Source organism: Scardinius erythrophthalmus (assembly GCF_964197995.2).
Source record: "Scardinius erythrophthalmus genome assembly, chromosome: 12".
Classification (NCBI taxonomy): domain Eukaryota; kingdom Metazoa; phylum Chordata; class Actinopteri; order Cypriniformes; family Leuciscidae; genus Scardinius; species Scardinius erythrophthalmus.
Window position 1 is genome coordinate 42,048,079 of NC_138232.1, and position 14,119 is coordinate 42,062,197.

The window sequence follows — 14,119 nt, forward strand, 5'->3', positions numbered from 1 at the left end:
AGTTTACTCAACTTTGTATTTTTTACAGTGTAGACCGCTTTATATGCTTTATATTAAAGATGTGAGGAATGTGTTTGCTAGATTTTGTGCTGTTGTTGATGAAGTTTCCTGAGCAATTGTGAGAAGAAGAGAATGTGGAGTCCAGAACTAGTGAAAACAGGAACATATGTTATAAATATGCAGCACTCATTATGTTTTCCTTATAATTGTTTACAGTTTTTCTCAGTCTCTTTGGTGCATTTCTCATAACACTATTTACATTTGCATAACAGTTAATGCAGTTCTCAAAACAATTAGTACAAACTGCAAAACCTAGTTGATAACCTGCAAAAGCGTGTCACTTGCTCAAAATGGATAGCTCATTCCTCAAAAGCAAGTATTTATGTCAATGAATGTGTCAGTGTCATCAAAATGAAAAGTCCTGACACCATTGTTTATGAACAAGATAGTCAAATGGCTTAGTCATGTTTTCATTATGACAGTTTACTCTGTAAATGTTTTCCAATGATAAAAGTCAGATCTTGGTGACACTACCTGAAAATGCTCAATACAGCACTAAATACTATTTGCACAGCCATTTGAAAAAAAAGTTACACATTACTGTACTTATGAGGTAACTGAGTACAAGACACTGAATATGTATGTTTCACATTTTTACTGCATATGCTCTTTGCAATTCTAATTTGTTCACAGCATTGTGCAAAAGAAAAAATACACCATTATTAACAACAAACATAAACTCCCTTTGGGTAGAGCTGTGCACAACTGTACACAATATTGCAGTAGGCCTATATACTGTATTGGAACTGAACATACAACATACATAGGACTGTAATCATTCATGCACACCCAGACGTTCCTCTCTGTCTGGTCACATAATTTCATCTACATCCCAGCGAATATCATCTCTTGCTCAATTGCAAATTGTTCAATTTAGGAGACTTTTTCAGGATTTTTTTTTTTTTTATGACAGATTTTGACAACTAGTTCAACATTTTTGTATGTAATGACTCAAGCAATGAAATGAGGACTATTAGTTTTATATGGAATGACTATTCAGCATTCACAAGTATAGTTAATTTTGACTGACATGACATAAGCAAATGATAATGTTATCAAATAGCAGAGAGTTGTATGAAAGCAACTGATGCATGTCCAAAAGCATTTGCAATTTGTTGGAAGGAATGAGAAACTGCTACTATGATGTGCACAAATGACTAAATGTTGTGGAGGTTGAACTAACTGTTGTGCAAATGTAAATAGTGATGTGAGAAATGCACCAAAGCGACTGAGAAAAACTGTAACTATTTGTCATAAACTGTCAAGCATAGTTTTACACATTTCTATGTCTAATAGAAATGTGTAAAACTATGCTTGACAGTTTATGACAAATAGTTAAACAATTTTGCACAAAAAACTTTTGTACAAAAACGTGAATTGATGACTCGTGCAGGTGAAATTGACCCTCACTCAAGGAATGTAAACTGTTAGTTCAACCAACAATCAACCAGTTGTCTAAACTGCTCAAAGGTGCATCTTGTGCAGAGACAGCACTAGAACAGTGCTGCAGGCAAAGTTATGCCTTAGGGGGGTTTCCTGTATTTCTTTCTAATTTAGTTTTTATTTTACTTTGTGCCCCTTGTCTTTTTCTTACTGTAAATTATTTTGTTGTTTTCTTTCATAAAGTAGCACTAGTACAGTAAAAGCTGTGAAAAACAAAATCTCTTTTGTCTCTTTCAATCAATAACCCACATACAGTAATATGTAAATAGTACTTTTGAAATTGATATATGCCATAGAAGTGCAGCCTTGTGCATTTTCAATACAGTAACTGTCATCCAAACTGTAGCCTAAGTTTACATCTGGTAATAGTGTCAAAGTACACAGTTACATTGACAACATGCCTAAACATTTTGACGAGCTTGTTCATGAACAATGACTAAATGACTTATCATTCTGATGACACTGACATGATCATTGGCATGAATATTTACTTTTGAGAGATGTACTAAGGATTTTTAGTGACTGACTAGCTTTAGAAACATATCTATTGTATATTGCAGTTTGTACAAATTGTTCTGAGAAATGCACTTATTATTTTGCACATGTTAGGGATGATGTGAAAAACGCACCAAAGCGACTGAGAAAAACGTCTCGGTTACTGATGTAACCCTCGTTCCCTGAAGGAGGGAACGGGAGACGTAACGTCGACGTGACGACGTAATTGGGATCACTTCAGAGAGCCCTATCAACTTCGAGTATCTACAGAACAAGCCAATGAACGTTGGCGTGCGTGAACGCGTCACGCGCCCCCGCCCCGCCGCGCGGGTATAAACAGGAAGCGGGCGCACGCACACATTGTTTTTCGCTGAGGAGCCAAGATTTGTGATGGCCATGCAGCGATGGTCAGCAACGGTGGCGACGGGACGTTACGTCTCCCGTTCCCTCCTTCAGGGAACGAGGGTTACATCAGTAACCGAGACGTTCCCTTTCAGTCGCTCACGTTCGACGTAACGTAGACGTGACGACGTAATTGGGATCCCATGGAAAATGCCACGGTTGCTGCCACATCCAGCGCCCTACGCAAGACTCTCAGACCCCCAACTGCTGGGGCGGATGACCTGCGTAGAGGGAGTTCAACTGCTGTTCCATTATACCCCACACAGCGGAACTCTTGGATAACACTGGGAAAGCGTACCTCTCCAGGGGAAAGAACGCTGCGGAGCCACATCCTGCCCGAAGGGAGGTAACATGTGGAGAATACACATATGGACTGGCCGAAGGGGCAGTGCGACATATGGAATGTCACTGGGGTGGCTCCACCCGAAGGGGGAGACCACCGGACAGTGACGGCAGAGCAGACTCTGCCAAGGGAAGACACGGGCTCACCGCAGGGAGCTGGTCGTGGAAGAATACACATATGGGATCGCCGCAGGGATCACCACATATGGAACCCAGCCTAGCACAAGTTACACAAGCATACGAGCACTAGGCCTGGCGTCAGACGCTCCGCAACGTCCAACTGCCGAAGGGGTGCGGAGGAACTCACAGGGTTCGCCAATGGGGAACTCGACTGTAGTAAAAAGCGCACGTATCCGTTCCTAGGAAGGGAGTGGCGCAGCAAGCCGACACTAGAGCGGGAACTTCGGTGTTACCGGCTAGTAGAAGCGAGCACACAGGAAGAAACCGGCTCAACACGTAAGCTATAAAACCTAGCGAACGTGTTAGGTGTCGCCCAGCCCGCAGCTCTACAGATGTCTGTCAGCGAGGCGCCGTGAGCCAGCGCCCAGGAAGAAGCGACACTCCTAGTGGAGTGGGCTTTCAACCCAGGCGGGCAGGGCACGCCTTGGGCTTCGTAAGCCAAGGCGATGGCATCCACTATCCAGTGGGCCATCCTCTGCTTGGAGACAGCCTTCCCTTTCTGCTGGCCTCCGTAACAGACGAAGAGCTGATCTGAGGTCCTGAGGCTTTGCGTTCTGTCCACGTACAGACGCAGAGCGCGAACGGGACAGAGAAAAGCCAGGGCTGGGTCTGCCTCCTCCGAAGGCAGCGCTTGCAGGTTCACTACCTGGTCCCGGAAGGGAGTGGTAGGAACCTTGGGCACGTATCCGGGCCGGGGTCTCAGGATGACGTGAGAGTTATCCGGGCCGAATTCTAGGCACGATTCGTCGACCGAAAATGCATGCAGGTCCCCTACCCTCTTGATAGAGGCCAATGCAACCAGGAGTACTGTCTTACAGGACAGAATTTTTAACTCAGCTGATTGCAGAGGCTCAAAGGGTGGTCTCTGAAGTGCCGAAAGGACCAGAGACAAGTCCCAAGAGGGTATAGAGAGTGGGCGAGGAGGATTCAGTCTCCTCGCTCCCCTCAGGAACCTGACGATCAGGTCATGCTTTCCCAAAGACTTACCATCAACAGCATCGTGATGTGCGGCAATAGCGGCAACATACACTTTAAGGGTGGAGGGAGACAGCCTTCGCTCCAGCCCTTCTTGCAGGAAGGAAAGCACGGCTCTGATCGAGCAAGATCGGGGGTTCTCCTCATGAGAGTAGCACCAGTCAACGAACAGGTTCCACTTCAGAGCATAGAGGCGCCTCGTAGAGGGGGCTCTAGCGGAAGTGATGGTGTCAACTACCGCAGGGGGTAGGTCACTTAGAACCTCCGCGTCCCGTCCAGGGACCAGACATGGAGTTTCCAGAGGTCTGGACGCGGGTGCCATAGGGTGCCCCATCTCTGAGAGAGCAGGTCCTCTCTCAGAGGAATGGGCCAGGGAGGGGCTGTCGCGAGGAGCACTAGTTCCGGGAACCAGGTCCGGTTGGGCCAATACGGCGCAACTAACAAGACCTGCTCCTCATCCTCCCTGACTTTGCACAAGGTCTGTGCAAGAAGGCTGTTACGTACAGAGCCGTAAGGTTCTGTTTGTGTGTGTTCAGCTGTGCTGTTTTCTCTTTCTCTATCCCGGTCTCTCTTCATAGGAAAAATGGTTCCACCTGGTACAGATAATCAATGGCCTGCTGTGATTGGATGCTGGGAGTATTTAAACTGCAAACACCATCAGAGCTGGGTTGGTGGTGGTTGACTGTGTGCAGCAGCAGCAATGAGGTCCCTTCTTCAACCCCAGACCTGAGACTTTGTTGAAGCCAGTAGTGAACAGTGTATCTCTACCTTATATTGTGTGTACTACTTAGTGAAGTAGTTTTCTCTTTTTAGTCTCTTTCTATTTCAATCCCTGATTGAGACTTTAAAGGCAGAAGTGAGTGTTACCTTTAATGGTTTAATCATTGTTTGACTTAATGGATAATTTTCTCTTGGTTTATTTGAAGTTTGTTACTTAATCATTTATTTCTTTATTTTGTGAGGTTAGTAGGGAGGTGGGTGCCATTTATTTTGAATCATATGTTTTTCTCCTGTTTATGCTAGCAAGGGAGTATTTTTGTTTTCTTTTCTTTTAGTTTAGGTAGTCTGATTAATGAGGAGTAAGATTGATTTATGTTTGTTGTTTTGGCTATACCCCCTTCTGAACTTGATACCTCTCTTTTTTTTCTTTTGCCTAATTTGTAAATAAAACTACTTTCTTGAATGAGATCACTATGTGGTTATTGTGAAACAACTCTGGGTCTGGAGACGGGGTGGCTTCATGCTGTTGCACATTCATTTCACCACCATCCATTTTTACTGTTTCATTCCTCCCCTAGACCAATTAGGAAATCGTAACAGTAAATGGGGGCTCGTCCCTTTGTTGATTTGTAGTATCGCAAACTTGTCTACTTCGTGTGTGACAACTCTTTGAGGTAAGTGTTCATTCTTTTTGCATTGTTCACATTTGTTTGCCTGGCTGATTCACTTTTGATGAAGGAGTAGTCTGTGTAGACTATGGAATTTGATCTAGTTTCGTTCACATTATATCCTTCTTGGGAAGTATATAATCGTTGCCGAAAAAAAGATTTGATTGAAATAGCAAATTTCTTTCATATTAATATTTCAAAAGAAGCGAGTAAACAGGTAATCAAGGAGGAATTATTTGGAGAGCTAGTTAAAGTTGGCGTTCTAGTACCACCAGGTGAGGAGGGTATTGTTGGGGTAGAGTCCGATGCTGTGGTGGAGTCTGCAGTTTCTGATTCTAATCCTAATATGGAGCCCAAAGATACTTGTTCTGAGCCATTACTAGCCATTAAGTTAAAGGAGATTGAATTGAAGCTAAAACAGGAAGAATGTGAGGCAGAGCGTATTAAGTTGCGTATGGTAGAAGTGAAAGGAGATCGTGATATCGAACTGCGTAGATTAGAGATAGAAGCTTTAAAGCTGCGTAGGCCCATTCCATTGCCTCAATCCAGATTACCTTCTGTGTCAGTGAAAATGCCAGAAGTGGATTCTGCTCAAAACTCAAGGTGTAACTCCTCTGATTTCCCGTTTGACTCCCCTCCTGATTTTGATGTAGGAAAATTAATTCGTTTGGTGCCATCATTTAGAGAAACTGAGGTAGACTCATATTTTACAGCATTCGAGCGGATAGCTGTTAAGCTGCGATGGCCTAAAGACATGTGGGTTCTACTTTTGCAAAGTAATTTTGTAGGGAAGGCGCAAGAGGTCTCAGCTGCATTGCCAATCGAGCAAGCTCTCGATTACGATGTAGTTAAGACGGCGGTTTTGAGAGCATACGAACTAGTGCCTGAGGCGTATCGTCAGAAATTTCGATCGCATGTGAAATCAGCCAGACAGACATATGTTGAATTTGCCAGAGAGAAGAAAACACTATTTGATAAGTGGTGTCTTTCCAGTGGTCCAGGGACCAGACATGGAGTTTCCAGAGGTCTGGACGCGGGTGCCATAGGGTGCCCCGTCTCTGAGAGAGCAGGTCCTCTCTCAGAGGAATGGGCCAGGGAGGGGCTGTCGCGAGGAGCACTAGTTCCGGGAACCAGGTCCGGTTGGGCCAATACGGCGCAACTAACAAGACCTGCTCCTCATCCTCCCTGACTTTGCACAAGGTCTGTGCAAGAAGGCTGTTACGTCCAGAGCCGTAAGGTTCTGTTTGTGTGTGTTCAGCTGTGCTGTTTTCTCTTTCTCTATCCCGGTCTCTCTTCATAGGAAAAATGGTTCCACCTGGTACAGATAATCAATGGCCTGCTGTGATTGGATGCTGGGAGTATTTAAACTGCAAACACCATCAGAGCTGGGTTGGTGGTGGCTTGACTGTGTGCAGCAGCAGCAATGAGGTCCCTTCTTCAACCCCAGACCTGAGACTTTGTTGAAGCCAGTAGTGAACAGTGTATCTCTACCTTATATTGTGTGTACTACTTAGTGAAGTAGTTTTCTCTTTTTAGTCTCTTTCTATTTCAATCCCTGATTGAGACTTTAAAGGCAGAAGTGAGTGTTACCTTTAATGGTTTAATCATTGTTTGACTTAATGGATAATTTTCTCTTGGTTTATTTGAAGTTTGTTACTTAATCATTTATTTCTTTATTTTGTGAGGTTAGTAGGGAGGTGGGTGCCATTTATTTTGAATCATATGTTTTTCTCCTGTTTATGCTAGCAAGGGAGTTAGCTTATTTTGCTGTATTTTTGTTTTCTTTTCTTTTAGTTTAGGTAGTCTGATTAATGAGGAGTAAGATTGATTTATGTTTGTTGTTTTGGCTATACCCCCTTCTGAACTTGATACCTCTCTTTTTTTTTTTCTTTTGCCTAATTTGTAAATAAAACTACTTTCTTGAATGAGATCACTATGTGGTTATTGTGAAACAACTCTGGGTCTGGAGACGGGGTGGCTTCATGCTGTTGCACATTCATTTCACCACCATCCATTTTTACTGTTTCATTCCTCCCCTAGACCAATTAGGAAATCGTAACAGTAAATGGGGGCTCGTCCCTTTGTTGATTTGTAGTATCGCAAACTTGTCTACTTCGTGTGTGACAACTCTTTGAGGTAAGTGTTCATTCTTTTTGCATTGTTCACATTTGTTTGCCTGGCTGATTCACTTTTGATGAAGGAGTAGTCTGTGTAGACTATGGAATTTGATCTAGTTTCGTTCACATTATATCCTTCTTGGGAAGTATATAATCGTTGCCGAAAAAAAGATTTGATTGAAATAGCAAATTTCTTTCATATTAATATTCCAAAAGAAGCGAGTAAACAGGTAATCAAGGAGGAATTATTTGGAGAGCTAGTTAAAGTTGGTGTTCTAGTACCACCAGGTGAGGAGGGTATTGTTGGGGTAGAGTCCGATGCTGTGGTGGAGTCTGCAGTTTCTGATTCTAATCCTAATATGGAGCCCAAAGATACTTGTTCTGAGCCATTACTAGCCATTAAGTTAAAGGAGATTGAATTGAAGCTAAAACAGGAAGAATGTGAGGCAGAGCGTATTAAGTTGCGTATGGTAGAAGTGAAAGGAGATCGTGATATCGAACTGCGTAGATTAGAGATAGAAGCTTTAAAGCTGCGTAGGCCCATTCCATTGCCTCAATCCAGATTACCTTCTGTGTCAGTGAAAATGCCAGAAGTGGATTCTGCTCAAAACTCAAGGTGTAACTCCTCTGATTTCCCGTTTGACTCCCCTCCTGATTTTGATGTAGGAAAATTAATTCGTTTGGTGCCATCATTTAGAGAAACTGAGGTAGACTCATATTTTACAGCATTCGAGCGGATAGCTGTTAAGCTGCGATGGCCTAAAGACATGTGGGTTCTACTTTTGCAAAGTAATTTTGTAGGGAAGGCGCAAGAGGTCTCAGCTGCATTGCCAATCGAGCAAGCTCTCGATTACGATGTAGTTAAGACGGCGGTTTTGAGAGCATACGAACTAGTGCCTGAGGCGTATCGTCAGAAATTTCGATCGCATGTGAAATCAGCCAGACAGACATATGTTGAATTTGCCAGAGAGAAGAAAACACTATTTGATAAGTGGTGTCTTTCCAGTGGTATCACAACTTTTGAGCAGCTTCAGGAGTTGATCCTGCTGGAAGACTTTAAAACGTGTGCACCAGAAAACGTTGTTGTATATCTTAACGAACAAAAAGTGCAGGTTCTAGCTGATGCTGCTATTGCAGCCGATGAATTTGTGTTAACTCATCGAAATGTGTTTTCAGGAACCCGATCGTACAAAAGCCAGTCTTCCATGGGGGGAAGCTCTGAAATTTTCCGATCACCTAGTCGTAATATTAACACCGGTCAAGACTATAGTTCACGACGTAAATTGAGTCCTAAACGTGCAGGTGATGGGCGAGCATGTTTTTTTTGCCTTGACCCCAATCACTTAATTTCAGAATGTAAGGCGTGTGTCACGAACAATGAACAGGAAGCAAAGATGCAAGTAATCTCTTTATTGAAGGTAGAACAATAGCCAGGTAGATAATAGACAGGCAGGCAGGCAGACGGGTAGGCAGACAGGCAGGTGGTAGGCAACGCAGGGACTAGATGGTCAGATACGGGTGCTGAGTGAAGAGATGACGAAACAGTGAAGAATCCAGATGAATGAAAACCAGTAGAACACGGAACAGGAAACGAGGACACGAACTGAAACTCCGACTGGACTGGATACACACACACACACTGGAGACATCAAACAACGATCTGACAAAGAGAGGAGATTGTGATGAGAATTTATAGGAGAGTAAACAAGTAGCAGCTGGTGCGGGGAATGAGATCAGCTGGCGCGCTGATCAACGGTAACGAGCGGTAACGCCCACTAACACAGAACAACAAATACACGAGACATGAAGAAAACAGTGAATTCATGAACCGTGACAGTACCCCTCCTCCTAGGAACGCCTCCTGGCGTCCCCAGACTCTCTTACCTGTTGATTGTAATCATCAATAAGGGAGTGATCCAATATGTCTCTAGCAGGAACCCAACTTCTCTCCTCCAGACCGTAAGCTTCCCAGTCCACCAAGTACTGGAATCCGCGTCCCCTCCGCCTTGAGTCCAGAATACGATTAACCGAATATGTAGGTTCCCCTTCTACGAGTCGCGGCGGGGGGGAACCGGGACAGGCGGATTAAGACAAGAATGAAACACGGGTTTAATTTTGGAAACATGGAAGGCGGGATGAATCCTCCTGTACACCGGAGGGAGTTTGAGGCGGACTGTCACCGGACTAATGATCTTGGTAACAGTGAACGGGCCGATAAATTTGGGAGCCAGTTTATTAGAGACGGAGCGGAGAGGAATGTTCTTAGTAGAAAGCCACACTTTTTGACCAACGACGTATACGGGAGGCCTAGACCGGTGGCGATCGGCTTTGGCCTTGGTGCGCTCCCCCATTTGGAGTAGAGTCTCACGGGCTCTAGTCCAAGTGCGGTGACACCTCTGGACGAAGGCGTGAGCGGAGGGAACCGCGACTTCGGATTCCAGACTAGGAAAAATTGGTGGCTGGTAACCTACACTACACTCAAACGGAGACAGGCCCGTAGATGACACTGGTAACGTATTGTGGGCGTACTCCACCATTGACAGTTGTTGGCTCCATGAGGAAGGATTCTTGGAGACTAAACATCGCAACGACCTTTCCAGATCTTGGTTGGCTCTCTCAGTTTGACCATTGCTCTGGGGATGGAACCCTGAGGACAGACTGACAGTCGCTCCCAATAATTTACAAAATTCTTGCCAAAATTTGGACACAAATTGGGGTCCCCTGTCGGAAACCACGTCTGTCGGGAGGCCATGTAAGCGAAAGACGTGATCAACGACAGTCAACGCTGTCTCCTTGGCTGAGGGTAATTTGGGCAAGGGAATGAAATGGGCCGCCTTCGAGAACCGGTCCACCACGGTCAAAACTACCGTGTTGCCTCGGGAGGGCGGGAGGGCGGTAATAAAATCTAGCGCAATATGGGACCAGGGTCTCGAAGGGACAGACAGCGGTTGAAGTAACCCATCTGGGGGTCGATTGGAAGTCTTACCAATGGCACAAACTGAGCAGGCCAAAACAAAACTGTGGACATCACGAGCCATAAGCGGCCACCAGAATCGTTGCTTGACCAAAAACTTGGTACGACTAACTCCTGGATGACAAGCTATGTTGGAACAATGCCCCCACTGAATAACGTCAGACCGTAATCCCTCCGGTACAAATAAACGGTTCGGTGGACACCCGGGCGGAGGCGTTACCCCTTTCAAGGCCGTCTTGACCCTCGATTCGACCTCCCATACGAGTGTGGAGACAAATAGGGTCTCGGGCAAAATGCACTCGGGAGTAGACGGGCGTTCGGAACGGTCAAAAATGCGCGATAAAGAATCGGGTTTGATGTTCTTGGAACCCGGGCGGTACGAGAGGGTAAAATCAAAACGTCCGAAAAAAAGTGCCCACCGAGCCTGCCTGGAGTTCAATCTTTTGGCAGTCTTAATGTATTCCAGATTCTTATGGTCGGTCCAGACGATAAAAGGTACCCCCGACCCTTCTAACCAGTGACGCCATTCTTCCAACGCTAACTTGACTGCCAACAACTCTCTGTTACCAATGTCATAATTGCGTTCGGCAGGGGACAAACGATGAGACAAAAACGCGCATGGATGCATCCTATCGTCTGTGGAAGAACGCTGGGATATCACTGCACCTACCCCCACCTCTGACGCATCGACCTCCACCACGAACTGACGTGATAGATCAGGGGCAATAAGGATGGGGGCTGAAACAAAGCGGCCCTTAAGTTTGGCAAACGCAGCCTCAGCTGCGTCTGACCACCTGAACGTAGTTCTGGGGGAGGTCAAGGCAGTCAGAGGCGAGGCTAGTTGGCTGAAGTTGCGAATAAACTGCCGGTAGAAATTGGCGAAACCCAGAAACCTCTGTAGGGCCTTACGGGAATCTGGATTTGGCCATTCCACCACAGCCTTAACCTTCTCAGGATCCATACGTATTCCCTCAGACGACACAATGTACCCTAGGAAAGGAACAGACTGTGCATGAAAAACGCATTTCTCCGCCTTGACAAAAAGCCCATTCTCTAGCAACCTCTGAAGCACTCGTCGGACGTGCTGCACATGTTCCTGGAGAGACGATGAAACTATCAATATGTCATCCAGGTAGACATAAATGAACTGATCGACCATATCTCGCAGCACGTCGTTGACGAGTGCCTGGAAGACTGCTGGGGAGTTGGACAATCCAAAAGGCATGACCAAGTATTCAAAGTGCCCCCTGGGGGTGTTAAAAGCAGTCTTCCACTCATCCCCCTTCCTAATGCGGACCAAATGATAAGCGTTACGCAAGTCCAATTTAGTGAAGATAGACGCTCCCTGCAACCTCTCGAAGGCTGAAGACATCAACGGCAAAGGATAAGTATTCTTTACCGTGATGCTGTTCAGCCCCCGGTAATCAATACAAGGTCGCAGAGATCCATCCTTCTTCCCCACAAAAAAGAACCCCGCCCCCGCTGGAGAAGAGGAAGGGCGGATGAACCCCGTTGCTAGAGAATCAGAAATATATTTCTCCATAGCCTCCCTTTCTGGAACAGAAAGCGAATATAACTTGCCTTTAGGCGGAGACTTACCTGGCAATAAATCTATGGCACAGTCATAGGGACGATGCGGAGGAAGAGAAGCAGCACGAGACTTACTGAACACCTCCTTCAGGTCCAGGTACTCCGCGGGCACGTTAGACAAATCCACTGCCTCCTCCTGAAACAAAGGGACAGAAACGGACGAACAGGCAGACACAAGACAGGACTCATGACATTTACTGCTCCACTCCAACACTGATTTCTTTTGCCAGTCTATTTTGGGGTTGTGATCAATGAGCCAAGGATGTCCGAGAACAACAGGTGCGAGAGGTGAGTCCAGTATGTAAAACGAAAGTGTCTCGGTGTGATTGCCTGATGTGGTGAGGGTGATAGGTCCGGTGATGAGTGCGATGGTGGGTAAGTCCTGGCCGTTGAGTGCATGAACAGCAATCCTACGGGTGAGTGGTTGGATAGGAACTTGAAACTTGATAGCAAATGAATGGTCCATAAAATTACCTTCGGCCCCTGAATCCACCAGTGCGTGACAGTCGTGATTGTGGACTGACCATCTAAGTCTTACCGGGAGGAGCGTAGATGTTGATGAGGTCTTCTCAGCGGAGATCCCACCCGACAGTAGCCTCAAACTTACTGCCGGGCTTGGCCTTTTAACGGACAGTTATAGGCGTAATGTCCCGCCGCGCCGCAATACAAGCATAGTCCCTGGGATCTCCGCCTCTCCTTCTCCTCCCGGGAAAGCCGAGCTCGACCGACCTGCATGGGCTCGTGATCGTCGACAGGGCTGACCGCGTCCCCACCGCTGAACCGCTGATTTTCCGTACCTCTTAATCCACGGCTGGGCAAGCTCCGTCGCTCGACTCTCGACAATCGTGCATCTACTCGAAGAGCAAGATCAACCAGTCCATTGAATGAAGTGGGAAGGTCCAGGGCGTAGATCTCTCTTTGAACGCGGTCAGCCAGCCCATGCAGGAACATGTCCCACTGCGCCTCCTCGTTCCACTGACACTCCGCCGCCAGGGTCCTGAAGTCGATGGAGTACTCCGACACCGACCTTTCTCCTTGTTTGAGTTCCGCGAGCATCCGAGCCGCCTCTCTCCCGGCGACCGCTCTATCGAAGACTCTTTTCATCTCGGCGGCGAGTGTCTGGAACGAGGCGCAGCACGGGTCTTGATTCTCCCACACCGCCGTTCCCCAGAGTGCTGCCTTCCCAGTCAATAAGGTGAGCACGAAGGCCACCTTGGCACTCTCATTGCTGAAGGTCTTAGGTTGTAAAGAGAAATGCATAGAGCAACGGGTTAAAAATGCTCTACAGAAATTTGGCTCACCCGAGTATGATTCTGGAATCGGTAGGCGGGGCTCTGACTGGGAAGCTCCCTCTGGTGGTGTGGGGGGAACGGCCGGTGTGGGTGGCGCAGTGGGAGCTCGCAGATGTTGGATTTGCTGGGTGAGCTCGGACACCTGCGTCACCAATGCCTGGACTGCCCGTGCGGTCTCCGTCAAACCCTTCTCCTGATTGTCCATGCGCCGAATGCTGGAACTGACGAATTCATCCATCTGACGACGGTCAGATCGTTCTGTCACGAACAATGAACAGGAAGCAAAGATGCAAGTAATCTCTTTATTGAAGGTAGAACAATAGCCAGGTAGATAATAGACAGGCAGGCAGGCAGACGGGTAGGCAGACAGGCAGGTGGTAGGCAACGCAGGGACTAGATGGTCAGATACGGGTGCTGAGTGAAGAGATGACGAAACAGTGAAGAATCCAGATGAATGAAAACCAGTAGAACACGGAACAGGAAACGAGGACACGAACTGAAACTCCGACTGGACTGGATACACACACACACTGGAGACATCAAACAACGATCTGACAAAGAGAGGAGATTGTGATGAGAATTTATAGGAGAGTAAACAAGTAGCAGCTGGTGCGGGGAATGAGATCAGCTGGCGCGCTGATCAACGGTAACGAGCGGTAACGCCCACTAACACAGAACAACAAATACACGAGACATGAAGAAAACAGTGAATTCATGAACCGTGACAGCGTGGAAGCAAAAAAATTCTGCTTCCAAGTCCAAAAGTGTGGCGCTTGTGCAATCAGTTCCAAAAGCATATGATGTGAATGCTACCACTTATCAGCCATTTATTTGTACTGGTACTGTCTCTCTTTCATCTGA